At 42.9% G+C, this 9,412-nt stretch overlaps 1 protein-coding gene across 3 annotated transcripts in view; it reads left to right on the top strand.

The window, feature by feature from the left end:
* The window catches only part of ADCY2 (adenylate cyclase 2), a 412,639-nt gene that overhangs the window by 132,743 nt on the left and 270,484 nt on the right, over positions 1–9,412 (top strand). The window lies entirely within an intron of this gene.

The following is a 9,412-nucleotide window of genomic DNA, read 5'->3' as shown; positions in this document are numbered from 1 at the left end:
AGAAGTACAGAACTGTGATTCAACAGTCTTGCACAATTCACAGCGCTCACCGTAGCACATACCCTCCCCAATGTCTATCACCCAGCCACCCCATCCCTCCCACCCCCCACCACTCCAGCAACCCTCCGTTTGTTTCCTGAGATTAAGAATTCCTCATAGCAGTGAGGTCATATGATACATGTCTTTCTCTGATTGACTTATTTCACTCAGCATAACACCCTCCAGTTCCATCCGTGTCGTTGATTCCTATGAAGGACTGGAAATGCTCTGACCTGCCATGTTAATCAGGCTCGGTGAGGTTATGCTGCCATAACAAATGACCCCGAAATCCCAGTGACTTCCAGCAGAGCTTTTGCATTTCTGTCCTGGATAACTGGCTGCAGTTCCCTGTCCTTTCCTCTTCCTCCACATCCTGGACTGAGGGAGCATTCCCCTCTAGAACATTGCGGGGCTCACAGCAAATGGAAGTGAGAGATGGCAGAGACCTGTAGTGGGGATCAAGCTTCTCTTCGGAAGTGGCTTTTGTCACTTTCCCTGAGAAGTGTCTGGCCAAATTTTATGTGAGTTGAGAAGATAAACAGAATTCTCCCCCCCCCGCCCCCGCAATAGAAGGGACATAACAAATCACAAGACCAAGTTTGAAGACCGTGAAACAAAATGGAAAGGAATTTTCTCACGAGCTGGTGCAGTGAATCCCTAGAAACAACACTACCATCTACCACACCTGAGGCTCATACCTCGTGGTCTCTGCAATCCTCTTTGCTTTCTAAACCCAAATCCATTCTTTTTTTTTAGTTAGGCTCCATGCACAGACTCAGAGATCAAGACATGAGCCGAGATCAAGCATCAGACGCTTAACCAACTGAGCCACCCAGACAAATCCATTCTGAAGCAAACGTTCATTTGTTGCTGGATCTTTGCTCCGTCACCTCTGAAATCTGAAGAGTTCTTCTTTCCATGTGGTTATGACTCTTGACCAAATTTGGGATAGTCTGATTTTTAAGTAACGAACACTCATTTCCCACTTTGAGGGCCCTATAAAGCTGCCTGGCTGCTTTTCCTTCACATTTCTCATTGCGCAGGAACATTAGACGTAGTCCCTGGCAGGAGGCTGGGGAGCATGTGAGCCCTGTGATGTGCATAGACCGTTCTCTCTCCAGCTGATATCTGCAGGGTCCTGGACAGGCCTGAACTTCCAGCCAGTTGCTGCTTCACGTACATTCACCTGGGGCTCCACCACCTCTCTTTCCTTCACGGCTTCCCTCTTTGGGACTTGAAATGCCCTCGTCCAGTGGCCAGATCATTGGCTGCTCTTTTGTTTTCCTAGGACTCTAGTAGGAGTTTTTTGCAGTGAGAACACTAGAAGTCCTGCCTTGACATTCCACAGTTCCCAAAGTGAGAATGCAGATCCAACCCTACCCACGATGATGCTCTCCAGAATTCTATCAAATTGAGTGGATCCCTTTCCCTTAAATGGCAACTAAACACTTTCTGACAATTATAACTATAACCCAAACCTTCTTTGTTTCTGAAATTGATGAAGTGATTTTTTTTTTAAGTTCAGAAATAATTTTTCCCAGTATTCTTATGAAACATCCTTATTATTGAGAAAGTGAACAATGCACGGTGTGCTGGATCCAGAAATCCCTGTCCCCAGGTGTATTATTCAGTAAGAAATATGACACTGGTGTGAGTGTGGGCTGGGAAACGTTAGTCTTTGACCCTTGCTCTGCAGAAGATCTCACTGGCCGGGATTCCAGTCCATGTTTGTGACATTGAAGTGAAAATTGCACTACATGAACCACTTGGAATAAACATTCCTTCTTTAGACATGTTCTGTCGGCTGGTTGATGACTAAGCTTATGAATGAGACCCCGGAATGTGTCAGCAACAGTCTTAGCCATGAGCTCTATTCCCTTGACTGTCGGCCATGCTGGAGGAGTACCTTCGCTCTGTACCCAGCACCCTCGCATCTGCTGTCTCTGCACCACACCTCGTGTCCCCTTATCACTTTCCTGAGACAGCACAAGCCGCAGTGTGCCATCCCAGACCCATGATTGCCACCTGCGCTTTCATAGGACACTCCTCCTCCACCCTGATCTGCTCAGAGATGCCCCTCGAGGTCCCTGGAACGTTACAGTCCGTAGTCCATGGTAGCCTGTCTTTTCTCTGTTCCCTCTTTTCTCTCTGCCCACAGAATCCGTATTTGTCTTTGAAAAAACAGCTCTAGAGTCACCTCCTTTGAGAACTATTTCCTGACTCCTCACAGGTCGAGTTAGGTGTCTGTTTTTTTTTTCTTAAGCTGCAGAAATCCTCAATTCCCAAACCTTCTGCAGAGCTTGTCCTCAAGGACCAGCCTTCACTGTGTCACATTTCACTCTATCAGTGGCTCTAAAAATAGTGCGTGGGACTGGGGGAAACAGAGGACATTCAGGGGGGTTACAATGCAGGACTGAGTAACTGACGCTCACAGTTCTTTTAATTCCCCTTGCAAGTCAATACTATTAGCCCATTTTAAACCTTGGCGAACAGAAGGAGAGTTGAAATGACTTGACTAAGTTTCCCTGACAGGAAGCGTCAGAGTCCGTGTCTTATCTTGCATCATCTTGCTCTCTCTCGGTAGGTCCTGCCTTCCGTATAAAGATGCTCAAAGCAAGTGTTTGGAGATAGTAATTTCTCATTTTCCTTTAAGAATACATGACTAAGCATTCTTATTCATGCATACTTTTACTAAAAGCATTTAAGAAAGCCCACCGTGTGCCAGATGGTACTAAGCACCCAAAGATTCATTGATCACCGAGAGTCACCAGCACTGGTATTTGAACACAAGTACTGTTGGTTGTCTTTGTAGTCATCTTCTTCTTCTACTTCTTCTTCCTCTTCCTGCTCTTCCTCCTCTTCCTCTTCTTTTTCTTCTTCTTTTTTTAGTAGGCTCCATGCCCAACGTGGAGTCCCAAGCAGGGCTTGAACTCACGACCTTGAGATCAAAACCTGAGCTGAGATAGAGAGTCAGACACTTAACTGACTGAGCCACCCAGGCTACCTCCATTGTCAGTCTTCTTCTGATCAGCTCTGGAACATCACAGTTTTGTAGGAAGCTTCTTGCAAGAGATGTTGGGGGCTATAGAAATGTTCCATTGCCTACTATTCTAGGCACTTCTGAGTGTCCAGGATGCAATTATTAAGTAACTACTTGACAAAGAGCTGGGGAACCCCAAGACATCTGAGATCCCTTGGAAAGTCACTCCCTGAGCATGTTTTATCTAAAATTATGCCTGTTACTGTTTTTTTGCTTTTCTGGATTAGGTCTGTGAGAGACATATTATTGATGTTTGCTCTATGTACTTAATTCTATTACCTGAACAATATGTTGGCTGAAGTAACGAAATCATTATGTAGTTGTACCATTTAATTAAAATGTTACTATCAATGGCTCAACGAGAATCCTGTAATATGTGGAGGTCGATTTAATAGAGCTGTTGGTTAGAAGAAGCAATACATTTGTCGTAATTGCTCCCGTAAGTAGAGTGTCCTGTAAGACTGAGAAGAGGCTCTCACTCAAGAAACCAGCTGCAGCACTGTTACAGACCTCTTCAAATAAACTGACTTGTTAAGGCAGAGAAAAACAAGCTTTTCTCCTTAAGCCACATTTTAATTACATTGTTTTTAAAAATTCTTCTGGAAATGAGAGTCTGAACTCCCGAGTCTTTCATCAACGAAAAGCAGTATTTTTGATGGTTGACAGACTCTCTTCCAACATCTCTGCATGCACCAGGACTAACAAGCGTGCATCTTTATTCATTGCAAACCTTTGCTTTTTTCTTTCAAAGGGAATAAAATCACCCAAATATCGCCTTTAAGAATGTTAGCAGAAGTTGGGCCTGCCGTCTCCCATGCTTGGAAGCCTTTGAATAGAATACAGTTTAGGCTGGTTTTTTTTTTTTTTTAGCTTATTTTGTAAATGTTCTCTCGTAGCCGCTTCCAATCCCTGAGAAATCCTTCTTTGATCTGGTCATTCAAATCAGATGGTGGAAAGATGCATTCCTACGTCAGTTCTCTTTCATGATATTTTCTCATTTATTATTTTGAACCATAAAGGTGCCAGGATAGATTGGCCTTCCGATTAAGTTTTCGGAGATCTCAGAGGTTTAGACATTTTATTTTTAAAGATGTATTTATTCATTTGAGAGAGAGAGAGGGTGGGGGGGAGAGAGTGTGTGTGCATAGGGACGGGTGGGAGGAAGAGAGAATCCTGAAGCAGACTCCCCGGTGAGCACGGAGCCCCACATGGGGCTCGATCCCAGGACCCCAAGATCATGACCTGAGCCGAAATCAAGAGTTAGCCACTGAACTGACTGAACCACCCAGGTGCCCCAGACCTTAAGATATTTTAAAAAGAGGTTGCACAGTTTCCCTTTTAGTAGCCCACTTATACTAAAGATTTAGAACCAGTACACAGTATTTTTAAGTACATTCATTAAAATAGATTATTTCTTCTTCTTATTTTTTAATGGGATGAAATTCTATGGCCCAGCTTCGCCCTACTCCTGAAGAAAAGGGCCCGTTTGGTGTTGGTCAAGCCTTAAGCCTTTGGCCACTCGATCACTCCACCTTCTCGGAACCTGTTTAGAAGGCCAGAGCACCCCAAAGGGGTCTTAGTCACCTGTGCCCCCCTAAGACTTCAGATGAGCTTTATTGAGGTAAAGCTCACATACAATGAAATGTACCATTTCAAGTGTATACATTTCAATGAGTTTTAATAAATCTCTGATCCTGTGTAGACACCAAAACAGTTAAGATATACAACGAGCTTCAGAGATGGTGGATTATCACTGAAACGCAGTAAGATCTCACTGCCTTCTCTTAATAACATGTTCTTTGGCCAGAAGCATCTGTCGAGAAGGCTCCACTTGTGTTAACGAGGTCTTCCTACCGGGGTTTCCAGCAAGGTAAAAGAACGAAAAGGAAGGAAAAAGTGGCCAGGCTACAAAACAGTAGCTCATCTGATCCCTTGCCTCTCTCTGGTCTAAAAATAAAACTCAACTCAGTTCAGCCTGGACACATCACATCATTTCAAGAGGCATTAAAGGCAAGCAACATATTCTGTCAAATAGCTGAGGGGTGCCTGGGGAGCGTGAGAGCAGAACCAGGGAGTGCAGCGCGGTTGTTGGCTGTGCTTTAGACCACGGCTGGGCGAGGCTGGCACCCCACCACACAGGGGCACCTCTGTTTAGAAGGACCAGTGGATGCGCTTTCCCCAGCCAGCGCACGGCTGGCCCTGTGGACCCATTGTAGCATTTCTGAGCACTGCTCCTGAGAGTATTAACTTGCAATGCACAGATATGGGCGTAGGAGTGTGACCCTCCATTTCTTTCTCAAAATGGAAAGAAAGTGTGGGGAAATAACAAAAATGATAAGGCATGACAAATGATGTCTTCTTGCCAGTGTGACTATAAACATGCTCGGTGGCATAAACTGTCTCAGAACCATGGAGGGCCTGGAAGTTGGCAAGTAAAAACAAGCCATCATGCCTCATGTATCTGTAAAAAAAATTATCAGATTTAACAGGTCAGGCTGGAAGGAAGGAAGGAAGGAAGGAAGGAAGGAAGGAAGAAAGGAAGGAAGAAAGAAGGCAGGCAGACAGGCAGGCAGGCAGGCTGGCTGAATAATGAATTTGCTCATTAGTTATTTCAGTACTGGGACTAATTATGCCAAGGGTATGTATAGAAAGGAAAATGATAAGTCAAATTTCAAATATGCTTAAATTTACATTTTTCTCTTTCAGTTTAAAAAATAAACAAATAAAGGGATTTTCCTTGATTCTTTTCTTAGCAAAAGTGTTAATTCATCTGAGCACTTTTGCTCTGCATGGTAGAACATGAATGTTCCAATGGCATTGTGAAGAGTGAACATATTTTTGCATTTTAACTGTAATGAAGGCAATATGCTATTCTTAATAAAGAAGTGGTTATTTGGGGATGGGAAGTACATATTTGATTATAATTATAATCACCAAATGTTTACTTTCTATAAATAAGGATCTGGGTGGGGTTTGTTAACACATGTGCATTTCCATATTGTGGTTCTTTTGAACAAATATGTGTGCAAAGCTCTTTGCAAACCCACAGAAACTTCACATTTGATCCCTTCAGATATGTCAGCTGGAGAGCCAGACCAACTTCTTTAATCATCGAGTTTTTGAAAACGCCCGAAGAGAGGACGTTGGGTCAAACCCACCTTTGTTTTGCCAGTCAAAGCTTCCATCAGCCGTCAGACTCTGGCTAGACACTCACGCCCAGAGTGGGTTCATGAGAGATTTCATGGGGAGAAGATTTCAGTAATCGCCTCAAATTCTATGAAATATTTTAGTTTATATTCAAAAGTTTCAACCATTTCCGTTAGATATTCCAAGAGTTGCCCAAATGCAAAGAGCCCAGATCTGTATCCTGCTGTTTCCAGCCTGGCCCTCTCTGCTTCCCAAGCATCATCCCAGCGGTGGATGCCCAGCTGGTGCAACAGAAAGAAGTGGCCTCTGGTAATACATTCATCCTCAGAGGGACAATCAGACCTCTTTGGAGGTACTGGGAGGGACTTGTATTCCACCTTTCACCCTTCGGCACTCACACTGTTTTAAAAAATACATCTTTCAAGCTTGTGTCCAACTCATTGCTGTGTGATGGGCCTGTTGAATCCTCCTGTGGCCTGTGGGGGGGTCTCTTAAAAGTCTGTTGTTCAGGGGAGGGTGATGTATCTTGCAGTCAGAGCCTTTCAGTCAAGAAATATTTGTTGGTGGGACGCCTGGGCGGCTCAGTCGGTTAAGCGTCTGCCTTGGGCTCAGGTCATGATCCCGGGGTCCTGGGTTTTGAGTCCCTCGTCGGGCTCCCTGCTCAGCAGGGAGTCTGCCTCTCTCTTTCCCTCTGCCCCTCCCCCACTCACACTCCCTCTCTCTGGCTCACTCTATAAAAAAAGAAAAGAATTATTTGTTGAATGCCTACTACACATTTGAATGATTGCCTTCAAATGCCTATTCTATTTAAAGTTACAAAAATTTAAGTAGTATTTGATATTTGGTTGGTTTGTGTTTTGGGGAAGGAGAGCCATTCTGGTAAGTTGTTGAGACCTTTTGCTTTTGAATTGATAAAAGTCCGTTTATTATGTAGTTGCATTTGCTTACATTCAAATAGAAAACATACAGTATACATACCTGTTTAGATGTTGTGGATATTTATTGAAATGTAATTGTATATATGTATGAACAAAAAGGCGTTTTAAATTTATATAGGAAGTTAATTGAAAAGATGTTCTTAAAATAGGAGGGTTACTTTCCAAGCAGTGTAATTTATTTCAGTAATATTGCATTCCTCTCACCATAGCCAGCATTTGTATCTTGTAAGAATATGTGGCAGTGCAATTTTCATATGAGACTTAGTTTTAAATTTTAATTCAATTCAGGAAAAACATAATCTCCCTACTTTTACACACACGCACACACACACACACACACACACACACACACACACGGTTCTTGGATAATGAAATCAGCAACAAAATTCAAATGAATGGAACCAGTTCTTGGGATTGTGTTTGTCTCATGGTTCAGAACTACAGTAACATCGTGGCCACAAGCCATTCACAATTAAGTATAAATTAAATATGTTAAAAATTCAGTTCCCCAGCCACAAATGCCATGTTTCATGTGCCTAATGGTCCTTTGTGGCTAGTGGCTACCGCCCTGGACAGCTCAGAGAACACAATGGATTTAACCGGCTTTCTAAAGCTGTTGGGTAATTTGCAGAATTTCAATAGTATATATAATGCTCTAATGAACAATTTCATATAAAAATTTTTGCACATATGTACCTTATCTCTTTCAGGTGCAGTAATTCACTCAGCATTCAGTGAATACTTAGAGACAAGCTATGCGTCTAAAGCTGTTCCGGCAAAAATAAATAAAATAGTTAAAGATCCTCAGCATCGGGACCCCTGGGTGGCTCAGGCAGTTAAGCATCTGCCTTCAGCTCAGGTCATGGTCCCAAGGTCATGGAATCGAGTCTCACATGGGCTCCTTGCTCAGCGGGAAGCCTGTTTCTCTCTCTGCCTGCCACTCCCCCTGCTTGTGCTCTCTCTCTCTCTCTGACAAATAAATAAAGTCTTAAAAAAAAAAAAAGATCCTCAGCATCTTGGAGCTTATATGCTAGAAAATAAACAACTAGCAAAATAGAAATGAATGAATAGTTGAAAGAATGAATGAATAGAAGAAAGAATGAATGAAGAATAAATGTTAAAAAGTATAAAAATACATTTGCATCAACGTAGTTTTTAATCAACACGTTATCCGAGCTTTTATTATGGTAGTAAACTTGTGTTCCAGTGTGTCAAGCCTGAATTTTAGCTTGTGATAACTTTTGTCATATAGGTTTTAACATTCTGTGTTTCACTTTTTTTTCCAGCTTTGTGTTGTAATTGACATACGGCACTATATAATTTTAGGTTGGACAGCATCAGGATTTATGTGTATCGTGAAATAATTACCACAGTAAGTTTAGTTAACTTCCATCATCTCATATAGATTAAAAAAAAAGGGGAGAAAAGAAAAAGGAAAAATAATATTTTTTCCCTTGTGACAAGAACTCTTAGGATCTACTCTCTCTCCCTTTTTAAAAAGATTTTATTTATTTTTATGTGAGAGAGAGACCACGAGTGTGAGCGGAGAGGCAGAGGGAGAGGGAATCTCCAGCAGACTCTGCGCTGAGCACAGAGCCTGACACAGGGCTTGATCTCATGACCCCGAGATCATGACCTGAGCCAAAATCAAGAGTTGGGTGCTCATCTGACTGAGCCACCCAGGAGCCCCAGGACCTGCTATCTTAACTACATTTCTGTGCGCCACCCAGCAGCGCTAGGTATAGTCATCATGTCGGGTACGATGTCCCTAGTGCTTATTTATCTTACAGCTGGAACCTTGTACCTTTTGACTGCCTTCCTTCCATTTCCCCTGCCCCCACCTCCGGCCTCTGGCAGCCCCAAATCTAATCTTTTTCTCTAGGAGTTTGGCTTTGTTTTTTTAATTTTTTTTTTTTTTAATTTTTAGAGTCCACATGTAAGTGAGATCACACAGTATTTGTCTTTTTCTGTGCAACTTATCTCACTTAGCATAACACCCTCCAGGTCCATCCATATTGTCACAAGTGGCAGGATTTTCTTCTTTTTTTATGGATGGCTAGTCTTTCTCTGTGTGTGTGTCGTGTTTATTTCATCCGTTCATCCACTGATGGGCACTTAGGCTGGTTGGGTGTCTTGGCTGCTGTATACACCGCAGTGACAGGGAGGAGGCGGAGAGCTCTTCTGTGCAGTGTGTTTGTTTCCTTCTGCTATGGTGGGGTCAGAAGTGGGATTGCTGGATCCTACGGTA

Source organism: Callorhinus ursinus, unplaced genomic scaffold, assembly GCF_003265705.2.
Source record: "Callorhinus ursinus isolate GAN/ISIS: 27379988/994484 unplaced genomic scaffold, GSC_fseal_2.0 scaffold3, whole genome shotgun sequence".
In the NCBI taxonomy this organism is placed as follows: Eukaryota; Metazoa; Chordata; class Mammalia; order Carnivora; family Otariidae; genus Callorhinus; species Callorhinus ursinus.
The sequence above is the reverse complement of the archived record's forward strand: the minus strand, read 5'-3'. Positions and strand labels throughout refer to the sequence as shown.